Source organism: Lissotriton helveticus, chromosome 7 (genome assembly GCF_964261635.1).
Source record: "Lissotriton helveticus chromosome 7, aLisHel1.1, whole genome shotgun sequence".
NCBI lineage: Eukaryota > Metazoa > Chordata > Amphibia > Caudata > Salamandridae > Lissotriton > Lissotriton helveticus.
Window position 1 is genome coordinate 1,122,684,925 of NC_136068.1, and position 16,829 is coordinate 1,122,701,753.

Below are 16,829 nucleotides of genomic sequence, written 5' to 3' on the forward strand. Positions count from 1 at the left end.
AAGGTGCAAGATAAGAGAAAGCTTGTCCACCATACCTGGCCATACGAATTCGTCAGGGACAAAGAACAAGTTGACTCTTTGATCTAAGATTTCTTCTAGTAAGATAAGGAACACATTTATCCTGTAGATATTTGGGTCCATTACCTGACAAAGATGTATACACCAGACAAAGTTGTTTGAATAGTGCTCTTTTCCTTATGGGGAGCCAATGAAGGTCTTTGAGCAAAGGAACTGAAGATGTGCCATGCAGTAATTTGTTAACCAACTGAGCTGCAGTATTTTGTACCACCTGCATTTTAGATAGAAGGGGCTCATTGGACGCTACCAGAAGTGCACTTCCAGAACCAAGGTGACTGATTATCAAAGCTTGGATATGGTTTACCGAGAGTTCAGCAGAAGCCACTGAAAAATCCTGCTGAGAAGTCGCATTGTCCCGAAGCACATGTCAAAGATGGATGTCAGCTGGTCGTTCATGGAGCTCAATGAGTTCCGTGTGCAATTCATCTGGGTCTTCTCCTCAACCAAACTCTGGGAGCACATCCTGCAAGTCCCTGGAATGAGTCTGACCAACATCCTTATGTTGGACAGGTCAAAAGAACTCTGATAAGGTCTGTGCAGCTCACATGGAGGCAGCCCTCCAATGCACCATCCAAATGGGACCTGTCAACCAGATGACCGACTACAACAAGACAAGTAGCAACAGATGAGGCAGTCAGCGGTTGTCCCAGCCCAGCAGGCCTTACCAGTGATGTGGAGGCGCCACCCCTCATGGCAGTTGAGGTTCCGTGATTTCGAACCAGACTCGATTTGGTTTGAGTTGTTCGTGACGCCATTTTTGTGTTGCCCTCACGTAGGCCGTGGAGGTAACCGAATGAACAAAGTTGCATGGGCCTCATTGTTCATGTATGCATTAACAGGCCCTTTTCTGACTTGTGAGTGAATTGCAAAGACGCTGACCCCGTCACCTGAAACTGACCCTTTCACGAAGCCAATTTCTCTGGCTGATCGTTTTCTGAGATTACCAATCAATGTTCAGGATATCGTTAACTTTTAGTTTCCTTGCACATATCTTATCCTAATCAGCATCTAAATGTGTTTCTTTACTTACGACTTTTCATTACATGGGTAGTGCTTTCAATTGTGGGTTTGTCCGGCTTGTTGAAATTGAATTTGGGACAGTCCTAATAATTAACTTTTGGGTTGGGATACTGTAAATTGGGTTTTTGTTAATGTGATACTCAGTTAGAAAATGTGTCCTATTGGTCAGAATTTTGAGCAGTGGGTGTCCATTTGTAATGTGAATATTGGGTATAAAAAGGGATGTTTTGCCTTACAAATTTGAGCAGTTTCCTGAGTTGTACACCGTGTTGTATTGCTTGGTTTACTGTTACTAGCTGCAGCTAATAAATTTGATCTCTGACGCCACCTAGAAGTATTCCGTGTCTCTGTATTCCAAGACAGGAGAATCCGAAGACTTCGGGTGTGTCTCTGGCACCGCTGGGTTCTAAGAAAACCCGGTTCTTCAGTTGGTGCCCAACGGTGGGACGACTTCAGCGGTACCGGTCCAACCCTAAGGATCGTGAGGAGCCACGTGAGGAAATTCTGGAGGAAGGCCGCCACTTCATTGACCCCTGCATGTCGACGTGGACCGAAGGTCTTTTCTGCGAGGCTTCCCACTTTCCAATGGCTACGAAGGACTGCTGCCCTGACTGTCTCCCTGTCTTGGACCCTTGATTGATCCTTTGTAAAGCGAGACGATAGACGGTCTTCTGGTGACGTGACAGATATTTTGGTTAAGTATAAGTGGGTCGCTCCCACGACTTTGTTTTGGTTCTTGGTTTTGATTCGGTCGTTGCAACAATCAAAGCAGAGGGGCTCGTATATTTACGAGTGTATCGATAGTTGATAACCCCTTGAAGTTTGAAGCTAGATTAGTGAGCTATAAGATGCCTGGTCTTAGCAAAATTAGGAAATGGTTTAGTTGTGGTTGCAACAGGGATTCCCGATTGGAGGATTCGTGTAAGATAACTCCGGTTGGAACTCCGACTTATGAGCTCTATTCAAAACACGGAGTGGGTCCTATTACTTATAATGAAGTATGGGTCCGCTATACAAAAAAGATGGTGTTTTACGATGGCCCCAACATGGTAGTTTCGAGTTAAATATTTGAGATAATCTGGAAGTTGCGCTATTTAAGAATAAAGCCCTCCCGGCAATGTTTGACTCTTTCCGCCTCTGGCGTAAGGAAGCCAAACAGCGAGAAATTAAGCAAGCAAAGAGAGATAGGAAAGATAAGAATATGTCAGTACTACAAGCTGCTAGGCAGTTTAAGGAAGATGGAGAAGAGCGTGCGAGTGAAGTCTCAGATAGACAACGTTGCATGGCCATCGATAAATGTTATCCGGCCTTGCCACCTTCTCCTCCAAACGTGATTGAAGATCTTGAAAAAGATCCTTTGATCTCTCATTTACTGAGATTGCCACCCCCTTATGTGCAGGGTGCTACTGCACCTCTATTACCCCTGGTTGTTGCACCCCTTGTTGTTCAGCCTCCTGCTGTTGTTCAGCCACCCGGTGCTCCACAGATGGTTTTGCCTCCTACTGCGCAACCCACTCTAGGGTTGACAGCTTTGCTACCAGCTTTGCCTCCAACTCCTTTGCCTTCTACTTCTGCATCTTCGACTCCTACTGCTCTTGTTCCTACACCTCTTTTGCCTCAAAATACTTATTCTCCTGTTCTTATGTCTGCTTTTTCTCCTTCTGCTCGAAAACGAATGACTGAGACTGTTGCTAATGTGTTGTCTCCATTGTTTGGGTCACTGAATATGACCCCTGTTTCAGAACGTAAGCAGAGTCGTAGTCAGCTTCCTAGTTCCGAGGAACGGACAGTGTTGTATTTGTTGGTTCGTAGATGGATTTTAAATGCTTCTAGGTATAATTTGCCAGCGGTTATGGATGTTTTCTTTCAGTGTGATCCGCCTAAGCAAAGGTAAGTTTTTGATGTAATGTGTACATTTCTTCGTCAGGAATGGGAAGATAATGAGTTGGGTCCGATTCCGCAGGAAGTGCTTGATGTTCAGTCAGAATTTGCTAAAGGGACGATAGTGGAATCTGATGTTACAGATGCCGTGGAGACGATACTTGTTTTTTGGTCTAGAGTACCGCCTCAGACATTGTATGAACCTGATTCCTCTGTTAGGAAGAAAGTGAAGCAGTATCCTATGAGAGAGGTACCCCCTGTATGGAGAGAGGAAGTTGTTGCTAAAGAAAAGAGCAGAGGTCTTGGCTCTTAAGCAGACCTTACCTGACCCCCGTAAGAATCCTGCCGGTTATTACATGGTGTTGTCTCAGACAGTTGAAGCGTGATTTATGAATTTAGCTGACATAGATATGTTAATGGGTAATGTAGTCCCTCAACCTTTGTGGGTGAAGATTCGTCATGAGAATCATGTGCAGAAATTAGGCGATACGTGGGCTAATATTGTTGCTGCAGATGGTCGACAGGTAGGAGGTGCTAAACCTGAGCCCTTAGTTGCAGAATTACCTGGTAGGATTATTCATTTGATGAAAACTATGATGCCTCCTTTGCGAGTGAATTGGGACAAGTTAGCAGCATGCAAACAAAAGAAAGATGAGAGTATATCTGATTTCTTCACGAGGTTTGAAGAAACGTTTATTGATCATAGTGGTCAGGATATGAGCACTGAAGGCGGTCAAAGGTTGTTCGTGGACAAATTTGTCTTTAATTTGCTTCCCGAACTTTCTAATAAGTTAAAGGACTCTGAGAGTTCATGGGCTGTTTCTTCGTCGGCCCAGATATTGGTTACTGCCCAATATTACGAGAATAGGGATAAAGATGAGAAGGATAAAGCAGAGAAGAAAACTAAAGATTTAAAGACGAAAGTTCTTTTGCAGCAAGCTTATCCGCCTCGTCAGAATCAACCTCAGTTTCAGCAACCTCCACAGTTTCAGAGATTGTTACAGAAGCCTGAGCCTTATGCTCAGCGATTCTTTCCTGGTCCTAATCAGTGTGCTTATTGCAGAGAGGAAGGTCATTTCAAGAATAGTTTCCCGGCTTTGTTACAGCGTGCGAATGGCGTATCTGGTCAGAGAGATCGTGGTGGTTTCCAGCAAGCTCCTAGGGGTAGGGGACGTGGTGTGTTACCCCAGAATGAGCGTTCCTCTGCCCTTCAGAATTCTGCAAATTATTTTGACAGACAGAATGTTCCGAGTGGTCAGTCTGCACAGTACTATGTTGATGAATATTATGTCGAGCGTGAGAGTGCTGGTTATAATGATAGTTAGGACAGCCATGGGCAAAGAGAGGGAGTAGTGTCAGTTCCAGTAGACCAGAGTGGACCTTATGTTGAAGTGATTACATCAGGTGTGGCAGAACCTTTTCTTTTGGATACTGGTGCGACAAAGAGTTCTATTATGCACTCTAAGCTTCCTGGCGCACCTTCGTCTGGCGTGACCAATGTTTCAGTAGGATTTTCTGGCGCCCCAGTTCGTAATCCGGTTTCTAGTCCTTTGCCTCTTTCTATTGGTCCTTGTGAATTGGAAGCTCCCCTTATTCTAACGACTGGTTGTGATGAGAATCTGTTGGGTTTGGACTTGCTGAAAAGACTGCATGCGACATTACATTGCTCTCCTGCGGGAGTACATCTTACCTTGGGTAAGAAAGTGATTTCTCCGATGTATTTGTCTAAAGATTGTCTTCCACTGGAATTGCGTTCTCTTCCTGATACACTTTGGGCTACAAGTCCCAATGATGTTGGTCTCTTGCAGATTCCACCCTATGTTGTTACCCTTAAGTCGAATGATAGGCTACCTCGTATTCCGCAATATAAAATATCTAGTGATGGCGAGAGAGCTCTTTTGGTGATCATTTATGATTTGGTTGAGAAGGGTGTAATTGAAGAAACGAGAGGTAATGTGTGTAACAGTCCTGTTCTGCCTGTCCTTAAGCGTACTGATGCTTCTCAGCCACCTGTGTATCGGTTTGTGATCGATCTTCGCGAAGTGAATAAGATTGTGGTGCCACAGTTTCCTGTTGTTCCTGATATCACTGCTTTGTTGACTCTGATCCCTGCTTCGGCAGCCTGGTTTTCTGTTAACGACTTGAAGAATGCTTTCTTCAGTATTCCGATTGCCCAGGAGAGTAGAGATATTTTCGGCTTCTCTTTAGGAGGCCGAAGCTTCCGGTTTAAGAGAGATCCTCAAGGTTATTGTGAAAGTCCCTCCATTTATAGTCAGGCATTGAAAACTCAGCTTGATGATTGTGTATTGCCTTCTGGTGCTACTCTTATCCAGAATGTTGATGATTTGCTGGTCGCTGCCGATGATGAAGAGATTTGTAAAGAAGCTACTCTTTCTTTGTTACGACATTTGTCTGACCTTCATCATAAAGTGTCACCTTCCAAGTTACAGTATTGCCGACAAGAAGTAACCTACTTAGGTCATCTCTTGTCGAAGGAGGGAAGAAGGTTGACCCCAGAACGAATTCGAGCGATTGCGCAAATGAGTGTACCATCCACACAGAGAGAAGTGCGTGCTTTTTTAGGTATCACCTCGTATTGTAGGCAATGGATCCCCAACTTTTCCTTGCTAGCGAAACCTTTGTTGGCACTGACTCTTAAAGATACTCCGTATCCTCTCCCTTGGTCTGATGATTGTCAGAAAAGTTTTTCTGAATTACGTGATGCATTGTGTTTGGCTCCGGTATTGGGTACTCCTGACTACAGTAAACCTTTCACGTTGTATGTTCACGAGAGAGAAGGTTGTGCATTGTCAGTATTGACTCAACAATTTGGAGACAAGCAGCGCCCATGTGCGTATTTTTCAGCGACGTTAGATCCGGTAGCTAAAGCGTTGCCGAGCTGTTTGAGAGCTACAGCGGCAGCGGCTGTTTCTATCCGACAGTCTGCTGGTTTGGTATTGGATAATACGTTGATTGTGATGGTCCCACATGCAGTGGATACCTTATTGAACAGGACCAAGACTCAGCACCTTACAAGTGCACGTCTGTCAGGATATGAGTTGACACTTTTGGCTAGCCATGTTCACATCAAAAGATGTAAAGTGTTGAATCCAGCTACGTTGTTGCCGATTTCTGTAGAGACAGATGATCAGGAACAGCCGGACAGAGGAGGAAACGAAGGCTAGAGTTGATTTGAAAGATACTCCTCTTACGAATGTTGATGGTACCTTATGGGTAGATGGTTCATGTTTCAAGCTTCCGAATGGTGAAACGACTGCAGCATATGCCGTCACAACTTTACATACAGTTGTTGAAACAGCACGCATAGCACAGAATTCTGCGCAAGCAGCAGAGTTGATTGCATTGACTAGAGCGTGTGTGTTGTCAGAGGGAAAGCGAGTGAATGTTTATACCGATAGTCAGTATGCGTTTGGTGTTGCGCACAGTTTTGGACGTTTGTGGAGAGAGCGTGGGTTCCTTACTTCCCATGGAGCTAAAATTCAGCATGGGCAGTTAGTGAATGAACTTTTGGAATCTCTCACTCTCCCAAAGCAGATTGCAATTGTGAAAGGTAGTGCGCATAAGAAAGTTGTGGATGATGTTGGTCGAGGGAATGCGTTTGCGGATGAAGTTGCGAAGGAAACAGCGAAGGACATGATGAGCCGTATGTATGTTGCAGGCCCAGCGAGATGGGTTATGGCTGGTGGAATGTGTGAAGACACGATAGAAAGTGTGAAGATGATTCAGGCTGAAGCTACAGAAAAGGAAGTGAGTGTTTGGAGAGAGAGTACGTGTATGTTGGATTCTACAGGTTGTTGGATTGAGTTGTCAGAAAACCAGCGATGGTTGTTGCCAGACGCGTATGTGCTCCCAGTGCAGTCAAGCAAGCCCGGCTGCAAACGGCTGTAATGCCAGAAACCGGTCCTGGGAAGCTTGATTCCGGTCCAGGGAAGACATGGCTTGGCAGTTCGGGTTGGACTGTTCCCATGAGGCACAGGGTCAGACTGATTTGCATACGGCCATGTCTGAACTGGGGTGGTGGAGTGAGCTAAAGAACGGTGATGGATTAAACCCAGATCAGTTGACTAGGGGGGAGTGTTTGTATTGTCAACACTCCGTCCATCACCACCTTTGGTTTTTCTTTGTTCCCCCTAAGGTGGCAGGGTATGCTCAGACGTGAGTCCCTTGCTCACTTTGCCACTGGAGTCAAGCAAGCCCGGCTGAAGACGGCTGGAATGCCAGAAACCGGTCCTGGGAAGCTTGATTCCGGTCCAGGGAAGACATGGCTTGGCAGTTCGGGCTGGACTGTTCCCATGAGGCACAGGGTCAGACTGATTTGCATATGGCCATGTCTGAACTGGGGTGGTGGAGTGAGCTAAAGAACGGTGATGGATTAAACCCAGATCAGTTGACTGGGGGTGAGTGTTTGTATTGTCAACACTCCGTCCATCACCACCTTTGGTTTTTCTTTGTTCGCCCTAAGTTGGCAGGGTATGCTCAGACGTGAGTTCCATGCTCACTTTGCCACTGGAGTCAAGCAAGCCCGGCTGAAGACGGCTGTAATGCCAGAAACCGGTCCTGGGAAGCTTGATTCCGGTCCAGGGAAGACATGGCTTGGCAGTTCGGGCTGGACTGTTCCCATGAGGCACAGGGTCAGACTGATTTGCATATGGCCATGTCTGAACTGGGGTGGTGGTGTGAGCTAAAGAACGGTGATGGATTAAACCCAGATCAGTTGACTGGGGGTGAGTGTTTGTATTGTCAACACTCCGTCCATCACCACCTTTGGTTTTTCTTTGTTCGCCCTAAGTTGGCAGGGTATGCTCAGACGTGAGTCCCTTGCTCACTTTGCCACTGGAGTCAAGCAAGCCCGGCTGAAGACGGCTGTAATGCCAGAAACCGGTCCTGGAAAGCTTGATTCCGGTCCAGGGAAGACATGGCTTGGCAGTTCGGGCTGGACTGTTCCCATGAGGCACAGGGTCAGACTGATTTTCATATGGCCATGTCTGAACTGGGGTGGTGGAGTGAGCTAAAGAACGGTGATGGATTAAACCCAGATCAGTTGACTGGGGGTGAGTGTTTGTATTGTCAACACTCCGTCCATCACCACCTTTGGTTTTTCTTTGTCTATACTGATAGCCAGTATGCGTTTGGTGTTTCCCATAGTTTTGGACGTTTGTGGAGAGAAAGAGGATTCCTTACTTTTCATGGTGCGAAAATTCAGCATGGGCAGTTAGTGAATGAACTTCTGGAATCACTTACTCTCCCAAAGCAGATTGCAATTGTGAAGTGTAGTGCGCATAAGAAGGTTGTGGATGATGTAGGTCAAGGAAATGCGTTTGCGGATGAAGTTGCGAAGGAAACGGCGAAAGACATGAAGAGCCGTATGTATGTTGCAGGCCCTGCAAGATGGGTTATGGCTGGTGGAATGTGCGAAGACACAATAGAAAGTGTGAAGATGATTCAGGCTGAAGCTACGGAAAAGGAAGTGAGTGTGTGGAGAGAAACTACGGGTATGTTGAATTCGACAGGTTGTTGGGTTGAATTGTCAGAACACCAGCGATGGTTGTTGCCTGATGCGTATGTGCTCCCAGTGGTTACTTTGGCTCATGGAATGGCTCACATCAGTTCGAAAGGGATATGTAAGTTGTTGGCTCCAGTATGGCAGAATGCTGGAATTCCTAAATGTGCTGAGAATTTGGTGAAGCATTGTATGATTTGCCTGATGCATAATCCTGGCAAGGGAACCCCAACTCCAGCTGGTCATTTTGTTCCTCCAACTTATCCGTTTGAAGTGATACAGCTAGATTACATACACATGGAGGGATGCAATAATTTGAAGTATGTCCTTGTGGTTGTTTGCGCCTTTTCCAGATGGATAGAGGCTTACCCCCTAAAGGATAATACTGCCTTGTCTACAGACAAGGTTTTGCTCAAGGAGTATTTCACTAGGTATGGTTTGCCGAGAATTGTATGGTCGGACAATGGGAGTGAATTTGTGGGTCAAGTCATGAGGAAAGTATGTGTTGGATTGGGAATAAATCAGAAATGTCATGCTGCGAATCACCCCCAGTCAGCAGGTCTGGTTGAGTGCTATAATGGCACGTTAAAACTGAAATTAGCTAAGATACAAGCGAGCACTGGCCTTACATGGCCGGATGCCTTGCCGTTGGCTCTTTTGTCAACAAGGACGACAGTGCATTCTCGTGTGGGACTTAGCCCATACGAAATAGTGTTTGGTCGTCCAGCGAATGTTTGGGGTGTGCCTCGTCCTAAGAAGTACAGCTAAATTCAGTACCCTATGTTGGTGGATTACTTACATGACTTGCTGCTAAATTACGTGTTCTCCACCAACAGGTCTATGACAGTTTGCCGACAGCTACTGCAGATCCAGGCCATATGATTCAACCTGGAAATTACATTCTAATCAAGAACTTTCAGCGAGCCAAAAATTTGGAACCAAGATGGACTGGACCGCATTTAGTCTTGCTAGCGACTCGAACTGCTGTTAGAGTAGCTGGTAAAAAGAATTGGGTGCATGCCACCCATACGAAAAAAGTTGCCCTTACCGTATGACAAGTGGGTGAGGGATGAAATAGCTGACTCTGAATGTGAGAGAATTGCTAGATTTGTACCTTTTAGTGATGCGTATTTGACATGGACTCGGTCAGAACGCGAGGATGATGACATTCTGCAAGCTGCTGTGCCTCCGCCTTTGAGACTCGACACGACGAATCCGGAACTCCTCTTCAAGGATCGAACTGTGCCTGGCAAAGAGCATTACAATCTGAGATCGAAAAAGACATTTGAAATGGACAAATAAAATTGATTTCTTTTATATAGTAAATTACACCTTGTCAGATCAAGAGACTTTTTTACTTTTTACTTTTTCGAGTCACCATCCGGACTCAGCTGCAGGGTCACGGTACAGCCTTAAGGGGTGAGCCGCGTATTGACACAAGGTCTGTGGTTCAGGGTCGATAGTACCATCTTGACGCACACTTAAGTGAAGAAGGTAATAGCCGTGAGCAGCACCTTAGAGGATGGAGTCTTTTGAGTCTGATAAGAGTGATAAGAAAGTCGATTTTAGAGCAAAAATGTGTACATTGATTTGTAACAAATGTTTTTTAATACTGTATTTTCTAATGCTTTTGAATATTATATTGGGATATGTGGGTTTGATTGTCTATGTTACGCAACAGACGCTTGCATCTACATCCCAACCTATTCTTTCTTTTTCTACTGTTTCCCCACATGAGTTTCATACGTTGCCTGAACATGAACAGACACGAAGATCAGAATTTGTGAACAATTCGTTTATACAGATGTTGCATCAGCATCAGCTAGTCGTAAATACCACGAATTGTTGGGTTTGTGGTCTTATGCCACATATGACAGATAAGGGAATGCCATATTTGGTTTTGCCTTTTTCACCTAATGGGTCAGTGTGGGCACTCCAAGCAATGTTTATCTATGCGAATGAAGCATCTCCTGTACGTTCTGTCAAAGATAATGCGAGTAATAATGCCTTGGTACAGGGAATAGTAGATATGGTCAGAGATATTGATGCATATAATGCTATCCCTAAAGATGAGGTACGAGCATATGTTGGTTGGAACAAGACGAGATATAGCATTAGTCTGACAGAGAAAGAGAGACAAAAAAGGTCTCCTCCTATTTGGATTGTACCCCACCGAGGTCATTTTTGTCTGCAAGGTAATGGCCAGAATCCGAGAGCTCAGCTTGGTAAGAGTGTGTGTCTGCACACCTATGTCTATACATCCCAGAAATCTCCACCGTTCGTGCCAGCTAAAGGCACGTATATTGTTTGTTATGTTAGAACATATACATGGTTGCCTCCTGATTTTTCAGGCACATGTTATCTGGCATTTTTGCTTCCCCCTACGTATACAGCTGCTTTCAATTATCATAAGACAAGATATGGTAGAGGTGTTATCGATGCGAAAGATACTGTCGCACAAGAAGTTGGGGACTTCTTTAAGGGTTCTTTTCCCTTTTGGGGTCCTATGGCTGATAGTAGAAATATTCATCAGCTTACGAGAGTGGTCGAGGCCACTATAAATGAGACTGCAGGTGCCCTTAGTAATATTACAGCTGAGCTTCAAGCGGATCGCCTTATGACATTACAGAACCGCTGTGTTTTAGATATTATACTTGCAGATAGAGGTGGGGTATGTAAATTGATCGGGTCTAGTTGCTGTGTTTTCATATCAGATAACGCCCCGACAGTGTACCAATCCATCTTGAGGTTACATAAGTCCGCTGAGTCTATACATGTAGACGAAGGGAACTGGTCATTGATAGAATGGTTTTGGGAACTGCTGTCCAAATGGGGATGGAAGATTCTGATGTTTCTTGGTATGGCTTTAGCAATCCTTTCCTCGTGTTGCTTATGCATCCAGTGTGGTCCCGCCATTTGTAGTCTTTGTGCTACGATCTGTGTGAGAAGACCCGTCCCGAGAGAAGCAAAGGATAATAAGATGATGTTACAGCAACACCTTGATGACCTGATGAGAATAGATATAGACCTAGATTCAGATTGACGGGAGTTTAGGTCATTGCCTACGTAATGGCAAAAGGAGGGGCTGAGGTTCTGTGATTTCGAACCAGACTCCATTTTGTTTGAGTTGTTCGTGACACCATTTTTGTATTGCCCTCATGTAGGCTGTGTAGGTAACCGAACGAACAAAGTTGCATGGGCCTCATTTTTCATGTATGCATTAACAGGCCCTTTTCTGACTTGTAAGTGAATTGCCAAGACGCTGACCCCGTCACCTGAAACTGACCCTTTCACGAAGCCAATTTCTCTGGCTGATCGTTGTCTGAGATTACCAATCAATGTTCAGGATATCGTTAACTTTTAGTTTCCTTGCACATATCTTATCCTAATCAGCATCTGAATTGTTTCTTCCCTTAGGACTTTTCATTACATGGGTAGTGCTTTCAATTAGGGGTTTGTCCGGCTTGTGGAAATTGAATTTGGGACAGTCCTAATAATTAACTTTTGGGTTGGGTTACTGTAAATTGGTTTTTTTGTTAATGTGATACTCAGTTAGAAAATGTGTCCTATTGGTCAGAATTTTGCGCAGTGGGTGTCCATTTGTAATGTGAATATTGGGTATAAAAAGGGATGTTTCGCCTTACAAATTTGAGCAGTTTCCTGAGTTGTACACCGTGTTGTATTGCTTGGTTTACTGTTACTAACTGCAGCTAATAAGTTTGATCTCTGACACCACCTAGAAGTATTCTGTGTCTCTGTATTCCAAGACAGGAGAATCCGAAGACTTCCGGTGTGTCCCTGGCACCGCTGGGTTATAAGAAAGCCCGGTTCTACACAGTGAGTGCCCTTCCTTGGAAAAGAGATACTCAGCATGCGGAAAATTTAATTACTACGCTGCACCACAGCTGAAGACACTGAAAAAGAAAACAACCAAATGCATGGATATGAACATCAGTGGAAAACGACGATGATGACATGGATGATGATGCCCCGGAAGGCATGGTGCACGTCATACACGCTGTGGATCTGACCCACAGACCCAGGTGCCAGATCATGGTAGATGGCCAGCCAATCATGGCGCTTCTGGACAAGGGGCCTCTATCAATATATTGCCCCTATCAATTCTCCAGTCCATGACAATGCCACTTGCCCTCTGTCTCACGAACACAACAGTATACAGTTTTGAATGAATGGGGGCACTTTGAACTCACCTCAGTGTCCAGGAGGGTCCGAGGAGCGCCGCAGCCTCTCCATGCTGCTTGTGTGGGGACAGCCTTCCAGACTACATTTCCCAGCGCCCTATGCGACCGGAAGTCGCGCACGCCCTGTCCCGCCCCCGGAGGTGCTCATAAGTCCAGCCAGAGCCCCGGGGGAGCGGGGGGCACTTTGAACTCACCTCGGTGTCCAGGAGGGTCCGAGGAGCGCCACAGCCTCTCCATGCTGCTTGTGTGGGGACAGCCTTCCAGACTACATTTCCCAGCGCCCTACGCGACCGGAAGTCGCGCACGCCCTGTCCCGCCCCCGGAGGTGCTCATAAGTCCAGCCAGAGCCGTGGGGGAGCGGGGGGCACTTTGATTTCACCTCGGTGTCCAGGAGGGTCCGAGGAGCGCCGCAGCCTCTCCATGCTGCTTGTGTGGGGACAGCCTTCCAGACTACATTTCCCAGCGCCCTACGCGACCGGAAGTCGCGCACGCCCTGTCCCGCCCCCGGAGGTGCTCATAAGTCCGGCCAGAGCCCCGGGGGAGCGGGGGGCTCTTTGAACTCACCTCGGTGTCCAGGAGGGTCCGAGGAGCGCCGCAGCCTCTCCGTGCTGCTTGTGTGGGGACAGCCTTCCAGACTACATTTCCCAGCGCCCTATGCGACCGGAAGTCGCGCACGCCCTGTCCCGCCCCCGGAGGTGCTCATAAGTCTAGCCAGAGCCCCGGGGGAGCGGGGGGCACTTTGATTTCACCTCGGTGTCCAGAAGGGTCTGAGGAGCGCCGCAGCCTCTCCGTGCTGCTTGTGTGGGGACAGCCTTCCAGGCTACATTTCCCAGCGGCCTCCGCGACCAGAAGTCACGCACGCCCTGTCCCGCCCCCGGAGGTGCTCATAAGTCCAGCCAGAGCCCCGGGGGAGCGGGGGGCACTTTGAACTCACCTCGGTGTCCAGGAGGGTCCGAGGAGCGCCGCAGCCTCTCCGTGCTGCTTGTGTGGGGACAGCCTTCTAGACTCCATTTCCCAGTGCCCTACGCGACCGGAAGTCGCGCACGCCATGTCCCGCCCCCGGAGGTGCTCATAAGTCCAGCCAGAGCCCCCGTGTCGCGGAACGCGCGCGGACGGCGCCGGGCTAAGCCCGGGCAAAGGGCGGGCCCTCTACGGCCCTCAAAGGCCGGATAAGGACGGGACGGGCCACCCCCTTTGGCTATTACATTGTAGGCCTACCATCAAGAAGGTAAACACCCCCCCTCAATCGATTCGATTCCTTACCTGTGGTCCTGTTCATATATCGCTTCCCTATCTCCCTTACCCACCATGACCTCCAAGGGGGCCCAGCTTACTAGCGTAGCGGTTTTTGGGCAAATGCCCTCCCTCTTAGATGAGTTAAACCTCTTATGTAAAACCAACTATGCCCCTCTTGAAACTCCCCCTCCGCCCAATAACGCTAGTACACTACCAGATAAGCTTACACTTTTAGATGCTCCCATATTTTTTAACAAAACCTGCAGCCCGAACACCGTATGTGTTGAACGCTCCCAGGTTCTATCGGCAAAACGGAAACACAACAGCACCATCCAAGGTGGAAACAACCCCAAAACACCAAAACTGTGCTTAAACACATCCTCTGCCAATTTCTTAACTATCCCTCCAAATGTCGAGAATCCAGAGGCATTAACACCTCCTCCCCACTCCTACTTACTACCCCTAATCGAACGAATGGTAAGCACTATGATAGCACCACTGCTTGAAAAAATTAATATGCTAGGGGAAAGGCTATCAAGAAAAGAGGAATCCATTAAATCAAACCCACAGGCTGATATACGCAGGGACACATTTAACCTCCCTAGGTCACCTCCCACTCACCCGACCTCTAAACCTATTGCCCAGGATAAAAGGCGGCAAAGACAACCTGTAGGCCCTAGTGCCCCAGGGCAAAAAATAGCTAAACACCCTGCCAAAGTTTCCCTCCTCCAGACGACCGCACCCGGAACAGGTCATAACAAACTCAATTCTATACACTTACCTCCAGAAGCGGCCCTATTTGTGTGCATCCTTGCGGGTGTACCTGTTCTCCCATCTGAAAAAACTGAGAGTCAATTTGACTTACTTAACAAAACCAAATTTTGGCTGTCTAAAAATAGGCCACTGCCTCGTGACTTATTCGGAGTAATAAGGAGTGTCAGAAGGGTGGGATGGTTGGGCTCCCGTCACAAAAATGTTGCTGGGGATTTGATACTTGTGAGATTCAGAGACAGAAACATTGTCCCTTATTTGAAAACTTGGCCGCCTCAAGTAAGAGACGGCCCAATATCCTTATGGGACTTACACGACTTCTACCCCAAATTCCCCAGTTTTCCTCCTTTTCCAAAATCATTTTCCATGTGGTAGGATTCATAAAACTGCTTCCATGACGAGATCTTAACGTATTGAAAAATATGAAATATGTAAAAATGTATCATGGTGTTTTATCAGAAATTGTATTTTTTTATTGATGTATACTTTTATGATTCCTTTGTGGAACCGAAATAAAGTTATTTGAATCGATTGAATGAATGACGACATTTAAAAAGTGCACAGCTACTCAACTAGAGTGTCTCAGGGCTAAACAAGCCCCTCCATCAACCCAACTGACGCCCCTTGCAGAGGGGAACCAGGTTTAATGCTACTTCTAGAAGATGGCTAAGTGAGTGACAGAATAGCCAGATTTTAAGCAGTTTCTTAAAAACGGCTAGCTCTGTCACTCTTTTGAGAGGCATTAGAAGCAGGTTCCAGGCCTGGACTCCCAGAAACCTAAAGGAACTGCTGCCTGACCGGGAACGGTATATTCTGGGAACGGAAGCCAAGCTCAAGGTGGATGATCTCAGGGTACTTTGTGGCATGTATTGGGTAACTCTCCTTCTGAGGTAGCCCACGCCTCTGCCATGAAGGGCCTTCCAAAATAACACCAGAGCTTTAAACCTAATCCTCTTTTTAACTGGTAGCCAGTGTAGGGCCATAAGGGGTGGGGATATGTGGGTCCTGGGCTTAAGCATAAGAATCGATTAGCGGCTGTATATTTGGGCCACATGCAAGCGACTGAGCAGGCATTCGGGGAGGCCAAGGTACAGGACATTCACATAATCCAGTCTTGAAGTGACCAGTGCCTGGACCACAGTTTTCCTAAAATCAAGTGGCAAAAGGGGAAGAAATGTCCTCAACACACACAAAAGGCCAAAGCAGGTACCTACTACTGACTGTATTTGGGCTCTCATCGAGAGAGTATCATCCATCATGATGCCCAGATTTATTACGGTCTTTGGCGCAGAGAGAGGAGGAGACATATCTTCGGGCCACCAGCGTCTCCATTCTTCCGGAGGTGGGGAGCCAAAAAAGATAATTTTGGACTTCTCTGGATTACATTTTAGTTGATTAGTCCGCAGCCATCTAAACACCTTTGTGAAGCACACTTTAATCTTCTCACCCTCAAAGTCCGCGCTTCTATCACAGGTAAAAAGGAGCTGAGTGTCATCGGCATATGAAATTATTTTAGCAACATATACTTCTGTCAGTGGTGCCAGAGGGGACATACATAGGATGAAAAGAGTGGAGTTAAGTATAGAGCCCTGCGGAACTCCGACTTTCAGACTGGGAATAGAGGCCACAAAGGGGAGAGTCCAAATCTCCTGACTTCTATCCTCTAGAAAGGAAGAGAGACATTCTAGTGCCGAACCACCAATTCCTACAGCCCGTCCAGGAGCCTGTCATGGAGAACAGTATCAAAGGCCGCTGACAGATCTAATAAAATCAAAATGGCTTTACCCCCCAGCTTAAGCTTATCGTTGATGTGTTCCAAAACCTCCAGCAAGGCGTATTCTGTACTACGGTTGGCTCTAAAGCCCGAATGGCTAATGTGCAATAGGTTATTCTTTTCAGCATAGTCCGAGATAACCGTATTCACATATTTCTTCAAAATCTTGACACCACTACCAGCCTTCCGCTCACTGGAGTCTTCAAGTCCATTATTGGACATCACGGCCTGTCCACCAAATCAAAGGTCCACATCACAAAGGGTGGCTCAGACATGTTTCTCAGCTGCCACACCGCTAAACACCTTCAGCTCCTCCACTTTGCTTTCAGAATCCATGCCAGTGCCA